The 16,257-nt window shown below is 36.8% G+C and overlaps 1 long non-coding RNA gene across 1 annotated transcript; it reads right to left on the bottom strand.

Moving 5' to 3' along the window:
- Positions 1-1,814: 1,814 nt before the first annotated feature.
- Positions 1,815-7,485, bottom strand: LOC145681500 (uncharacterized). The gene is made up of 2 exons (XR_014130792.1): positions 7,357-7,485; positions 1,815-2,068 (listed from the first exon to the last, which is right to left on the bottom strand). It is a non-coding gene; the product is annotated as an uncharacterized LOC145681500 (long non-coding RNA).
- Positions 7,486-16,257: the final 8,772 nt, after the last annotated feature.

Below are 16,257 nucleotides of genomic sequence, written 5' to 3'. Positions count from 1 at the left end.
CTCGTTATGAAAATGAAGGGGTGGGAGCAAAGTGGGCCCCATCTTTTTTCGCTTGATTCTTGTACTATGTGACGAGACAAACACGATGGTACAAAAATTATCGAAATTTCAGCGGGGGAACATGGCTAATTTTGTAATTTTGTAGTTCGGTATGGAAAATCAAGGTGAGATAGGGATGGACACGAGCGAGTTGGAGCGAGTTTTCATTGAAAATCGACTCGACACTCGAAACACACATCTTTGAGCTCGACTCGAGAAAATTCTTACAACTCGACTCGAACCTCGATTCGAATTTGACTCGAGTTTCGAGTTGAGTCGAGCCAATACGAGCCAAATGCTGTGTGTAGTTTTAAGTACTTTCTTCAAGTATCTTACATAGATAATAATTATCAATGATACTACTACCACTACTACTATATATTACAACAACAACGTGTATGAACTTGAAAGGTACACTGTTAAAAATACTTACTTAAAAATGAGTAAAATTGACTCAAATTTGAGAACATCGTGTTCTCAGAATAGCTCCGAATACATTGTTCTCAAAAGGGAGAAAGTCTGGGTGTTCAAAATATAAGAACAATATGTACTCAAATTTGAGTAAATTTTACTCACTTTTGAGTAAAAATTCTCTTAAAAGCGAGAGAAAATATTCTTAAACAAAATGAGAAACTGCTATTTCTCAAAAATAACGAGAACGTATTTTCTCAAAAATGAGAAAGTTAACCGTAAAATGAGATGAATGTAATCAACATTGAGAAACTCTTTGTTCAAAAACTAGTAATGCTCTCCTCATAATTGAGAACATGTATACTCAAAAGTGAGTAGAAAAGTATTCGAAATGCTCAGATAGCCGCAAAACTGAGAAATACACGTTCTCAAAAATTGAGAATATTTCGTCTCAAATTTAAGAAAAACTCTTCTCAAAAATGAGAAGGGTTTTTTAAAAAAAATGAGTAAAAAAGTACTCAAAAATGAGATTTTATTAGTATTCAAAAATGAGAAAAAAGTACTTATTCTGCTGCCTTGCTGACACAGGGAAGGTTTCCTGGAACTAGAAAGGGAGATTACTCTCACACTGCACTGGACAATTTATAGTAAGTACGCCTTCTACACATTAATATTGAAGTTAAAACATTTTCCTCTTAAAAGTTGGAAAATAGAAATCAGTTTTTGATAAAATACGAGTACTTCAAAAATTACTTCTATTTCCCAGCTTTGAAGACGAAAATGTCTAACATCAATATTAATGTGTAGAAGGCGTACTTACTATAAATTTTTTAGTGTAGTGTGAAATTCATCTACCTTTGTAATTTTGGGGAATTTTCCCTGTGCCTGCAAGGCAGCAGAATAAATACTCCCATTCCTATTTTTGAATACTAATATAATCTAATTGTTAAAGTACTTTTTTACTCAATTTTGAATCTGCAAGGTTACATTTTTATGCTGAGACCTGTTGTTTCCATAAATAGCATAGATGAGAATTTTAATTTAATCAACACACAAGCTACTTGTAACTTATTATGTTGGTTTGCGTAGCTTTAAACAAGTAAGCCTGATATGGTGGACAAATTTTATGTGCACTGGTTTTTTCGATGTATTCTCGTTTCATCCTACTTTCTTCATTGCATCACTTCATTATCATTGCCTTCTCCTTTAGCCTTGAAACATAATTATGCGACGTTACACACACACACACACACACACACACATTCACACACACACATACACACATACACACATTCACACACACACACACACACACAAACTTAAATGTATATATATTAGTTTCATTTTGATTAAAGGAAAATATGTTTGTACATTGTATTTTTTATTTGTCAAATAATAAACTAAGTCTATACATGAGCACAATTTTTATAACAACTTAGATAAGACAATGAGGATACATGAACCCTCTGAATATGCCTACAAAGTACTATGACAGATGTATGCATTCGTTGAAAAATAGTCTGTGACGACTGCCAATGGGCAATATGAACAACAGCTATGTTCGAGATCCTACCAGAAGTTTTTCATTTGCTATAAACGTGTCTATGCCTTCATCTCCCTGGAAACAAAGAAATTGTGTAATTAGTGACAATAGAAATAAAAATAAAATGAAATACTTATAAATCTTATTCGTGTATGGCGATATCTCGAATAATATTTATTAGTGTTGCTACGTTCTAATTTGAATTAGTATCAATTGAAATACGATAATATAGACTCTGGTAAAGACAGTAAAGAGAATTACGCAATATTTCTTCAATTAATATTGAAACCAGAAGTTGTAGTAGATCTACCATTTAGTGTTTTAGCAGAGTGATTAGAATGGAAATGGAATATATTTTGGGGACGCTTAATCGATTAAAAAATATACAATGTGAGATTACTGTCTATGCTCTATAGTGATCAACGTTAACCGGAAATGGTTTATTTCTATCACTACAAGTAGGTGGATCACATCCATTAACGAACTCCTCCGAGATAATTATCTAGCTGTTGATTGCAGAAAACAATTTTAAAATTATCTTTTGTTGAAGAGTTATTGAGCGGTGTAACGGACGTACTTAGCCAGAGGTGTTTACCCTTGCGAGGATGGCCCTCTCGAGCCATAATGACGCGAGGACGATGACAAGCTTGGACAGCGAGGGCGAGGGCCAACTGTCACTGTCAGGGCTAGAGCGAGGACAAATTCCCAACACGAAGGCGACAGCGATGGTCAACTCTCTTCGAAGGTGAAGGCGAGGGCCAATTCACTGTAAGAATGAAGGTGAGTGAGGTCGGAGTAAAATGAACACCTATGGTACTAACATTACAATATTATATATATCCCACTTGCGAGATCCTAATAAACATCAAATGAAAGACTTAAGACCTGACTCGTCTATGGCGATCTTTATAATAATAGTAGGGTTGTCACGTTCTGGAAGGATTAATATCAATTGAAATAAGATTATAATAAATAAGGAAATTGAAAGGTAACCAAAAACATTTCGATCTGTTTCATCTATGCAAGACAAGGAAACAATAAACCTGGAAATCAGTCATTTCTGCTTATGTGTGAAAAAAAAATTAAAAAAAATAAGTGGCGTCTTTTAGCGGAGCTTCCTGAATCAATACTTGTTCGGCCACCCGCGAAAATGCCAAAGAGCTCTTCCTGTTTCTACGTTCATGGCACACGTACAATTTATACAGTAGTAGAGTTATTTTTCCATCTAGTCAGACACTACTTGCTAATATACAAAAATTGCACATTATTATTATTATTATTATTATTATTATTATTAAGCAATTACATGGGACTAAAAAGTTTCTTAAAGGAAATAATTTCTAGGAATTATGAATTAGATTTCTGGGCTGTCGGCATCTAAGGCCACGTTAGCCCATCCCGTATGAAGGATGACGTCCCTCAGCGAGCCCACTATACGATGAAAGGGAAGGAAGAAAGGATTGGGAAAGGAAGGAAGCAGCCTGGGACCATTATATTAGGTACCTCCATCCCGGCATTTGAATGGTATGAATGAACGAAACCCAAGAAAGACTTCACTCAAGATGGCAGGTCTGAAAATGCTGTTACACTCTTTCGACTGAGTGTCCCCACCAGGAGTCGAACCTGGGACCGCTCACCTCAAAGGCAAGAGCAGAAATAATTTCTTCCTAACGTTCACATTACAACTAACATATGAAAACTCGTCAAAACTTGTGGAACTTGGTCACATATTTCTAAACCGGCGTATTTTTTTTTTTTCGGAGAGTAATTCGCTGACTACTTTCTCAATATCAACGTGGTGTCATTCTTCGCTTTCAGTGCTCAGGATTGGCAAAGGGCTCAACCAATGCCGTAACTTTTGCGGGGGAATGGGGAAACTGCCCCCCCCCCAATTAAGCTTCCAGTTGTTTGATAGGATTCATTTGAGTTAAAACTTTGTTGCTTTGCATGATGTGATATGAACAGGAACTTATAAATAAAGCTTGGAATAGGTTTACCACATAACAGGAAAAAAAAATGAAACGAAAATGTGTTCCGAACCTCATTCAGTAAAATGTGTCCTATTAGAGCCCCAGACAAAATATATATTTACTAAGGCTTTCAACTGGGTGAAATATTGTCTCATTTAGTTAACTTGTGAAGCACCGTACTATTTTCAAAAGCATTGCAAATAATTTAAGGTGTTTCTGCTGCCCCACTATCTGAACGAAATACATTCCTTTAAGATGTAGCATATATGTAATCTGGATCTTACTTTAGTAAACCATCAACTGGCGCCCCAAGAAGTATCGAACACGTTCAGTAAGGATTTCATTTCAAATGTCATCATTATTCTATGGGGCCTCAACTTGACATATTTTAGGAGGTCTAATTAATGTTTGGTCTTCCAAGAAAAAGCCCAAATTACGGGGCTGAGCTCAATTTCATCTTCGACCTTGTTCAACGAATATAAAGTTTGATGGCTTTTAGTGTACTGAATGATCGCTCAGGATTGGCTTCGTCAGAGGCACAGTAAGATACAGTTGCAAAGAAGTACACAAATCCAGAACACTACTAACATAGGAAGTTATCTACGACTAAATAATTGGCTAATTAATTCCAAGTTAAAATTTCACTAAATTGTTTCTTCACTACTCATCGGAAACTTGTTAGTTGTTGCAACAAAAGGCGATACATTTTCCGAGTAGAATTCACTAAATCTATTATAGCTGGTTCCGTGATTTCTTTTTCCTCTAAGTAGAGTAGTCTTGCAGTAATATGAAACCTGCAAAGTGCTTTTGAATGGAGTTGAATTTCAGTTTAGCGTCCCTTTCAGCAGCGAGGCTATGTGAGACGTGGACCTACTGATTAACGTAGAATCCAAACCACATGAGCTCCCGCCGGGAATCGAACCCGGGTCTCTCGCGCCAAGAGCGCGTACGCTAACCGCTTAGCCACGGAGGAACTCTGCAAAGTGCTTTTAACATCCAAACATTATAAAGTTATACTCCGAAACTTAAATACCGGGAGCCTGTTAGTTACGCCACTGCTTGAGAATACAGATTCTTTATTCACAGAAAGGAAACTTAATGACTACATATCAGGGTTGGCTGGTTTAAAACATTGTTTAAACCAATGTTTAAAGCAGCTGTTTTTTTCAAAAAAAAAAAACAACTGGTTTAAACCAAAAAACGAAAATGTTCGTAAAAGTGTAAGTGTTTGTAAAATCTTGATGAACACACATGTGTGGGTTATCACGTTTCACTCCCGTATATTGTTCGTATTATATTCAGACCTAAATTCCCCATTCATTACTCAAAAAGATTATACTACAAAATCAACTTTTTTTTATGTAAGTTTATAAATGTTTGTTTTGTGATTTTTTGTAGTTATTATTGTTATGTAATTGCAATCAAAGAAACATTCTAAATATTGTTTTGTTTACTATTGATAAAATACATCGAAATGCCGTACTTTGTGTGTGTGTGTGGGGGGGAGGGTCATACAGACCCCACGAGAGGCATTTAGTGAAATGAGAAGTATCTTCGATATCTATTTATGTATAAATGAGTCTGAGTCAAAGTGGACTCAAATAATTCGTATCTTTGTGATATGCAAATTAAGTCGTTGTAATTCTTTAATTTGGACCAATAAAAGTCGTTGTTAACTAACTTGAATTAAATTAGTTCTTCTGTACTCCGTAGTACTTTGAAATTGTCCATATGTAATTCAGTATAATGGTTTCACTTGTGCACTGTTTATCTTTTTGTCCTTCTGAAATGACTCTTGAGAGCTATATTAAGAAGCATGTAAAGATCAGTACAACGTATTTTTATCAGGATTCCTTCGTGAGTGAGTCGGCAGACGTATCGCATTTGTGGCCAATTAGTCCTGGTTCCGAGTACAAATGGAGGACATTTTTTCTCGGATGTAACTCGAGAAGCAGTTTTTATTCCGCTTTAAGCTTATGTGACCCTTTCCAGCATAACCCGGCTGTTGCATAATAACATCAAGGCGAAACAAACTTATTTCTGTCCATATATGATATGAATATATAGAGCAAATTATTTAAACCAAATAAACCTGGTTTAAACCAAAAAAACCTGGTTTAAACCAAAAAAACCCGTTTTTTGTTTGTTTTTTTTTTCAATAAAAGTCATGCTTTTTGCCAACCCTGCTACATATACAGATGACGTTAGAACCATCCATTAGTATGCAAATCAAATTATTTATAAAACCACCCTTCTATTAAGATATTTCCAAAACGTATAACCTGGAAAGTAAATGTATTAACTCTGTAATTATGAAACTATGAATACAATTGAACGATAATGGACATATTCCTAATCAGGAAGGTATACAAAAATTATGTGTCCAATGAAACGCCTGACACGACTTACTTGTAGCTCTGCAATGACATATTCGTGGCTCCTGTAAGATGCCGGCCTTCTCTTTACTATTTTAGCTCCTTTCTTACGTATGATTACACCTTGTGGTAGTAGAAATGGAAGCAAATGTAGTACGCAATTGATTGCTATAGAGACAAAATATGACTAAGTCAGTATATAATAATGTTTGGAATTAGTAGATATTGCTATTGTCTGCCAAAATATTTTTTGAAGTACAATGTAAATCACACTAAACTATTCAAAAACTACTTCCATGAGTTGAAATAAGGTTTTACTTAAAGTGCACTGCTTTCTAAAGCCCTAGACAATTGTTATATTCCGTAGCACAATGATGGGGAAACATTTTGGGCCGCACGCTAAAGAAAAACGAAAAAAAATATAGGTGGGCCAATATAATTAAAAAAAAACAACAGTGATTGTATCACTTGTAAAACCAAGCTCTATTAATACTCGAAAGATCATGAAGGGGAATGTGATAAATGGTATTGTGAATGCATTTGTAAACATTTCTCATAATTTGGCTGGAATTATAATCCACTGATTCTCAGAAGTGAAGTTATATTCGTCAGGTAATGAATCACGTCGTGGGCTGGGTGGAAACGTTTAAGGAGCTACATCTAATCCGCGGGCCATGCTTTGCCCATCACTGTCTTAAGACGTGAAGATAATAAGCCAAAGATGTGCAATTTTGAGTTCATGTACGTTTATTTAAAAGGTATTACGTGTTTCAAAATACTGACTTATTTTTACTTCTCAAAGTAAAGCATATAAAAGCTACTATTTGCTGCGATTGAATTATAACAATAAAACAATGTTTGTGAATAGACACTATAAAAAGATAATGTAAAGAAAAAAAAACAAATGGGTGCTTTGCCAGAAGTAGGGTTGTGTTGATGACAAATAGACTCTTGTGTACATATTTATACATGCAACCTGAAATATGATAAATATACACGAAAACTTGATCTTACTCACCAAGAACTTTCTCTAGCGAAACCTTAAAGAAAATTATCACTGCCAAACAGATGACATTGAAAACAGACTCTGTCGCGCCGAACAAATTTTTAAATTCAGCATCCATCTGAAATATAAAGATTTAATAGTTATACAAATATATTTTATTAAATAATATATTTTACCTTTTTCTAGTCATGAAGTTCCAAAGTAGTTCATTGTCATAATGTTTTACTGCAATGTTAGAAATGCGCATACATGAATAATGTGAAGTAGCAATTAGACTCTTGTTCAGGCAAAGTAAACTATGATAAAATCAGGCAGATCGTGCTGTTACTGGTTGTACGTACAACTAATAAGTCAGATATTCCCGAAATTAGTATGATAAATTTTTACCTAATAACATTTAGTTTTATATTAATTTGGTATCTGATAAAAAACACTGAAATAAGACTAAACTTGCGAGCTAAACGTGTAAACCTGTTCTTCAAAACCTCGAAATATTTTCAGTTTACTTCGTGTTCTTTAGTATTGAGTATTATATTAGTGGCATTTCTGTAGCGCTTGCTACCTTCTCAGTTGCACGAATAACTCACACGGAAAATATTACACCTCTCACGATGTCATCGTAGAGTTTTGCATGTATGCTTTGCTTGTAAAATTCTCAACTCTAATGAGGAAGATAGTAGGGGCTACCGAAATTGTTTGGATTAGAATACTGACTACTATAAAAGACAGAATAAAAGATAAATGCCAGAAGTATTTCGTTACTATGAACAACCCTGCCAAATCATATCGTTGCAAACATTCAAATGAAACAAATGAAATCAAAGTTTCAGCATAATGCCTTACATTTATACTCTGTATGCTACAGAGGTTGAAGTCTTGAAGGCCGAAGTCCCGAAACAATGAGGTCGTATGTTTTGTAAAGCTGTATATGAGAATGGTTATTTCTTATTTTGAAGGGAAAGAAAATCAGAAGTTTATTGGTTTCTTCCGAAGCCTACTTTTGTTTAATTGAAGTAATAACTAAATATGATATTGATTGATAGACTTGGATTTTGGGGACTAGTCCTTTTCCATCCAGGGGCGTGTACAAGGAAATTGCGGGGGGGAGTAGAATAGTACATAGTAGTCATAAGTATTGAATCTTGTCAAGACAGATTTTTAATTGTAGATTCCATTACAGGGAAAACGAAGGTAGTAGTTGAATATATAAAAAAAAAGCTTGAAAAAAGCTGTATCCCTTAAACAACGTGCTTTTCTTTCATATGTACGCAGGGGGAATGAGAGATGAATTTGTCACTTGAGAAATAAAGGAAATGGGGGAATAGAGAAGTGGGAGGAAACGGGAGAACTCCGAGAAAACCCACGCACACGGTGTTTGTCTACTACAAAGTTCACTTGGCGGAAATTGGGATCGAACGAAGAACACTATGCACCACCTCGGCCCTTGGTAAGACGGATTCAAAAGCACTGTACTGTCAGATTCATATCCTGACTGAAATGTACCAGTATAAAGTCCCAGCATTGTACGGACAAGACATTAACCAGGTTGAACTGCACGAAGCCAAAGAATCTAACCAGACGGTAAAGGGAGACAGTGATGGATGAGACGTATGAATAATAATACACAAAATAGGTACAATGAAGGAATTGATATGAAACTCGAAAAAACTAACCTTCTGTGCAACTCGCATACCTTCATTTTTCAGGCTCCTACACTTCCCGATGAGTAACGAAACCAACACCCGTGTTAAACAATAAGTAATTCAGCTGAAACAGCAACCGTAGTGTTCGTAGTTTGAGGGAAAGTTCCCTAGTCTAGGGAAATTTCATAGGTAAATTTAGCAAAAAGGAAAAAAAGGGAATTTTTCGATAAAACGTGAAAAATTCAGGGGAATTCTCTAGTTAACTGATTAACGAACATCACTACTTAAATTGTTCTTTGTTATTCAGAAACAAACCAATACAATTGCAATAGTTTGTGTGTGCTGCAAGTAGCATAATTTGCACACATTGTTAGCTGGTGGGGTGCACGGTGGCTCAGTGGGGAGCGCTTACCTCAGGTGCATGGTTTCCTTGGTACGATTTTCACCCAAGCAAGCTTGTGATAAACAACATTGTGTTCGTGGATTTTGACAAGGTACTCCCGTTTCCTCCTACTTTCTCATTCTTCCCTTGATATAAGAAAATTTTCCGTTTTTCACTGACTACTATTCTACTCAAAAAATCTATATAAATCTCAATCTCAGGGGGTGCAATTACCTCTCCCTGCCCCCGAAATGACGCCACTGGTGGTAGTTCCCTTAATATAGCTAAATTAAAATTATTACATAACTTCTGTCATACGTATTGGACACTCAACAAACAACGGAAAATTTGATAAAGTGAAAAGTTTGTGTCAGTCGAGGAAAATTTTCTTAAAGAAACCTACGAACAGTGCCACCAGGTTCGTCCTGCACTGACTCGGTTAGATAGCATTCATGCTTTTATTGCCACCTAGCACAAGTTCGTTCGTGTTTATGCCATACGTCCACACTGTATTTACATCGAACCCTTCTGAAGTTAATCTGTACGTAGTACTGGAGCTTCTTATTTAGTGCTGCTAAAAAAAAAAAAAAAAGAACTTTAACCCAACCTGAGAATGTAAGAAATGTGTCAAAACTTGATAGAACAGTCTGCTCGAGTAATGCCTGTTTTTTTTACATTGTAGCTTTTATGCAACAGATACGGAATCCGTATTTATATGGCAATCGTAAAGGAATTGAAATTTTTTAACTAATACTTCTGGTGGTCCCTTGAAATTTTATCTGTGCAAGTGAGCTGGCCGGTAGCCAGCCCAAAAATGTAAAGGGGGGAGAGAATCCAACCATATTATAGTTCATTTGCAAGCCTACCGTGAACATTTTAGGCATGCAGTAAAAATTTAGGAGCCCGACCCCCTAGACCCCCCGCGTGGATACGGGCCTGCAAGTGAGGGCAAGGTTCTAGATTACTGGTCCCCCTTCCCACTGAGCAATAATAAAGACAGAAAACAAAGTGCCCTGCGGGGCTCTAACCCGCCTTCACTCGCTAACGCTCGCTCAGCAATGCTGTGTAGATTAAATGTATAAACTTTAGTAGAGAAAGAAACCAACCCAGCTACTAACCTACATGGGGGACCAGTAATCTAGAACCTTCCCGCAAGGGAGTTTTTTCATGTCACCCACCACAAATCTTTTAGGGGACAATAAGAAGGAAATTATTAAAAGAATTGTATTTTAACAACAGTTATTTAGAGTGCAGCGCCAAAAGTAAACCTGCACGCCCCAATTCACCCCCCAAAAAAGTTAACCATTTACTGAATATATTGGAAAGTCGCATATCATTAACACAACAACTTTGTCTAAGATATAGAATGCTCAGAAGCATAGAGTGAGGCTTCCGGGCATTCTATCTGGGAACCAGTACCTAGAAGCATTACTCATGATTTTCGAAGGAAAATAATGGATTGTCGTGATTAACCGTCAATCGATTACAATGATCACACACAAGCAATGTTGCATTCACACTTAAAACTAAATTCATGTTGCTAGCAGTACTTACCTGCGAAATCCTTTATGTTGGTAAACAACACTTCTCAACCATGTTCCTTCTAACTTTCTCTTTATCCATCCGTTAAGTAGTTCTTCCATCACCCAGAATGAGAACATATAGTTCAGGATTATAAAGGACTTTTGTGCTCTTATGTTAGCTTGTTCGTACTTGTTTTCCATAGTCTTGCATTTGCAAACTGTCTTTTATATCTCACGATATTCAATTATGTATCTATATCATAAAACAATATTTTTTAAGACTACATTATTACTCGTTTTTGAGAACCAGTCTCTGACTCAAATATGCAACTAAATTTCCTCATTCTCATTTTCTGAGTTATTTTCTCCTCAAAATTGAGACAAATTTACTCAATTTATTTTGAGTAGTAAAATGTATTCATTTTTGAATAAATCATTTTTAACAGTGTAGGTGGTTTGTATCTGAATACTAAATAATAGTTGATTGCTGACCTCGGTAGTCGTGAAGACTAGGAGGCAAGGACATCGTTCACGAGGTTCTGGGTTTGAGTTCCGGAGGAGTAAGTATCCGGGCTCGAACCAAAAATCGTTAAAAGTTAGAGAACGCCGGCCACACATATTCAAGACTGCTTGGTCCGGGTTTAGGGTTCTCTACGGTTTGAGCGACTCGGCTCATAGCTCATTCCCTATCGAGCTGAGCCTACAGCTCACCCACCCCATCCGACAGGAGCCGAAACAAACCGAGCTGATGGCTCACCCCAACCGAGCCGGCTCCAGACGATGGCTTACCTGAATCGAGTCTGTGCCTCATCTCAACCAAGCCGGCTCGAGCTGTTCGCTCAGTTGAACCGAACTAAGCCGGTTAACATCCCTACACGGGTTGGGCTTCTGCTTCGGCTCAAAACTTTCACCGTGCAGATCTCAGCCTTGGTGGTGAGAGCTACAGTATATACTTATGTTAGTACTCACGACATTTGAGGCTGTCTCGTTATAAAATCCATTGTCGTCTTGTTAATCGAGACGAGGCAGATGCGAGCAGTGTCTCACCTTGTGAGCAACACTAAAAATATTCCACATTACTGCTTACATTTCTCATAGCTTTCGCATCCCAGTCTAATCAGGTAATGATTTCAAAATCAGTTAAAACGAGCGAGCCATTTTTCAAACTCAACTCGACTCGAAACTCGACCTCAAAACAGTGACTCGGCTCGGAACTCGACTCGAGAGAATTACCTTTGACTCGATTCGAATTCTATTCGAGTTTTGGGCAAAGGGAAGGGAAGGGAGCAAACTGGGCCCCATCTTTTTCCTCTTGATTCTTGTACTATATGACTAGTCAAACACGATGGTACCAAAATTATCGAAAATGCACCGGGGTAACGCCTTCTTCAGTTATTAAGTCTTTATCTTCTAACGGATCCTCCATTTCCAGATCAATGTCATCCAGTTGGCGTGGGATTTCAACTACTGTGGAATCAGTTTCCTGAAGTGTTGCATCTACAGGTTTTGTCGAGATTTAAGGTCCAAATAATCCGGGATATGCAGATCGGGTGACAGCCATATTTTTCGGAAGCGCGATTCCATATCAGGATACTTATAGACACTTTTCATGGACGTTAATGATTTTATATTGTTTCTGAAATGTACTATTGATCTGCATAAGAAGGAGCAAATTTGATGTGTTCACCTTTCTTATTTACATGCTCACGCACGCATTTCATGTGCCGACAAAACTCTCCACATTCGCTTCGTGGTATTTGTTGTAACAATAATAGTTGTGGATTTTCCTTTTTCGATTTTCAACATTACGTGTTCGAATCCTTCTTTATGATTGATTTTACAATGGTCTTTCAAGTTGCAGTTTTGTTTTATGTTGCTATTTATATCCACGCCAGTGATCCGTGTACACAGTCGAACCTTCTTCAACATTTTCTCGAATTATTTGATCCAGAGTTTTAGCATCTCGGGATCTGGTTAATTTAATAAACCATTTACCAGAGTGTCTTTCAACTCCTCCGACTGCCCATAACGCTTGTCCTTTCAAAATTCGGCCTTTATTATCCTTCCGCGTAAACAGGTGACATTCATCTATTTCGATAGATCCTCTAAGCCTTTCCTTTTGATTTGCAAATCGGAGATTAGATGTCCATTCTGTAATAGATTTAGGATTGATGCGAGTTTCTTGACTAATTTTTATTCTTGTGAACATCGGAGTTTGAAGCCAAAGGAAAATGAAGTGCAAGGTTTGTACGAATGCATCTTTCAAGTCACGTGCAGTTGGCCCAACCACATCGTAGAAATAGAAAGAATATGTCAAGGTTTAGTGCTTAATTAGTGCTTATTAGTGCTCAAGACCGCAGAATTAGTGCTCAATTTGTTTTCGAGATATAGTGACTTTTAAATGGTTGGGCCAACTTCACGTTTTCTCAAAGTTGTTTCAAAATTCAAATTAAACGGTATAGGTAATTAGTGCTTAATTAGCGCTGTTCATCCCACATGGTCCCAGAATTAGTGCACAATAAATAAGGGCATACTGGGCATATGTATGTTTCTGGTAAATATGAATTTGGCCCAACCACTTTGAAAGAAATCAAAAATTTTCATGTCACGAATTAGTGTTCAATTTCTTCTCGAGATATATTGATTACCAAGATGGTTGGGCCAACTTCACGCTTTCTGAAAGTTGTTTAAATATTGAAATTAAGCGGTATAGTTAATTAGTACTTAATTAGTGTTCTTCATCCCACATGGTCCCAGAATTAGTGCAAAATAAATAAGAGCATAAATAAAAAGGGCTTTGAAACATTAATCAAAGCATTCTTCAATTTTGAAACACGTCTTCAACTATTCAGAGACACATTAAACACAACCCATTTCTCGTGTGACGTCAAGGACATTCTAACTTATAATTCGTTAATATAATTTGATACTTGGCCTATCTGCAAAAGTGACTTTGAATACTAGTCACAGCATCGTTTTCTATGGGAAAAAGTATCTCATCACGGCTTCAACACAGGCATCATCATCATATATTATAGTTTTCGCTGATGTAGTTCCTCATATAACACTTTTCATGTGAAACACAAGGCCACTTGGGGACTTGAATATACAAATTTTCATCCTACGTTGTAGAAATATTATGAAATGGTATGAGAAGTCTCCATCATTCAAAACCTCAGCTTCCGTAGATGTTGCTGAATGGAATCCAAATAACAAACTATTAACTCAAGACCTGGGAAAGTCATGTTTTATCTTGTTTATACAGGCATCTCCGGGGGAATAGGACCAAGGCTAAATTTCGATGCTGCTGCTATTGCAACAACTTTCACGTGGCACCCAAGGCCGGACACTTGAATATTCGATTTCTCATCCTACATTTTCAAAAATTCATGAACTACGATATCCAACTTAGCAACCCAGTGCCCAGGGAACGTTCCCAGGGCGACATTTTCCCACAGAGTGTCCTAACAGTTAGTAACACTGCCCCATTACATGTCTATGCCTACATATGCCTAGTAACAACCGCCTAATAACAGTCGCCCGAGGTCAAATTTGCTATTTGCTAGGATATCTACTATAGACGGTATCAAAACACAAAAATCGTAAGTGGAGGCAAAGAGATTAGCTGAAGGCCATGGGCCATGGAAGCTTTTAAGTTGCGGTACGTGACCTGCCAACAATGACAGAGACCTACGTTGGTGATGGAACAGAATACTTATTTCTTTAAGTCATGCATATGAGAAATATTCACTGACAGGGATGAATTCAGGGGGTAGCCCGAAGAAAATTCATTTCCCCCGGAAGAAACTTCCAAAATTTCAGTCACAAAATGTAGAAATTACTTCACCTAATTATTTGCTTTTCTTTCCGTGCACATGCAGACGAAATCCGATTTCTCAATATACATATAAATGACGCAGACCAATTCTATATAAATATTAAACATGTAACATCTAAGATAGAATACCAAATAGTCAATAAAACCTGTATTTCTTAACGCTATGACCGAGTTTGGCAGAACATGAAATTGTTAACTGTTGAAGAAAGGTTTGTATTTTAGTAGGTACTATACTCTCTCCCTATATTATATATTAGTAGGTAGCACTAGCATAGATTGAGATAGGAAAGGAAAGATAGGGAAGATCTGTCGATCATTCCATATGATCTCTTATGTCAGCAGACTTCAGTTCTAGAAAATGTACAGTTCTTGCATTATTTGAAATAGAGCACCTAAATCCCATTTCTCGCATCGGAAGTAACAGATGTAAAAGTGTTTTACGATTGTTAATGTAAACACACCTTTCTTTAACTAAAAATAAGTCAGTTAAAGAATGAGATTCAGAGGGATCAGGGAGGAGCAGTTATACCTCCTGGGTTAGAGATTTATATAGAATTTATCAATATAATAGTATATATAAGTGAAAGATTGCTATTGAAGGTTTACGAAGATCCTGCTCACTGCCGTGCCATGGGGGAGGGGCAAGCGGGTTGACGGCCCCGGGCGCCGAAGTAAGGGGCGCAAAATTCGGGAGGAAAAAAGAAAAAAGGAAAGAAAAAAGAGAGGAATGAAACACATGTGCACATGTGGGCATATGCACATATATAAAATGAAAGGAAAAAAGTAATAAAAAGTGCTCACAATCAAGGAAGAGCAGGGTTTACTTTTTAAAATTTTCTCATTTTTCGCGGTTGGTCTGTCGACCTCACTCATATGTACGGGGGTGCCGTCGTATACTCTCGCCCCAAGCGCTGATTTTCCACGATACGGCACTAATCTACTGTAGATTTCGTAAACTAAACTGATGTGTATGCAGTGAAGAAACCAGGGGCGTCACTTGAGACTTTGCTTAGGGGGGGCAAGAGCACCACCGACATAAGACTTTTACGTTTTGTACTAGTATATTAGTAGGCAATCTATTAAAGTACATGTATTCCTCAAACTCTTGGGGGGGCAATTGCCCCCTCCTGGCCCCCCTAAATGACGCCCCTGGAAGAAACCAAGGCTAATATGCTTGATTTAGAATCAGAAGTGTGAGAAAGAATGATACGTATGTTTGTTTTAGGCCAAAAAATATGTGAGTTAATCTAAATCTTTTTAAAAACTTCTACATCAGTAACAAACAGTAACTACCGAATATAGGAAATAACAAAAAAAAAAAAAAAAAAAAAAAAAAAAATAGCTACTGTAAATAGCAGTTAAAGTTTAGTTTAAAATATTTTTGCCAGTCTATTTAATGTTGTAGATAAAATTAAACGATTGTTTTTTTTTTTAATTATAATGTCACATTGCATATTTATGAGCAATTAGTCTCAATATTAGGTAAGATGTGCATGGGAATGGAATTGTTAAATATGCTGTTTTCTT

The sequence above is a fragment of the Thermobia domestica genome, chromosome 3 (genome assembly GCF_964235325.1).
Source record: "Thermobia domestica chromosome 3, izTheDome1.hap1.1, whole genome shotgun sequence".
NCBI classification, from domain to species: domain Eukaryota; kingdom Metazoa; phylum Arthropoda; class Insecta; order Zygentoma; family Lepismatidae; genus Thermobia; species Thermobia domestica.
This window is presented reverse-complemented; position numbering and strand designations above follow the sequence as displayed.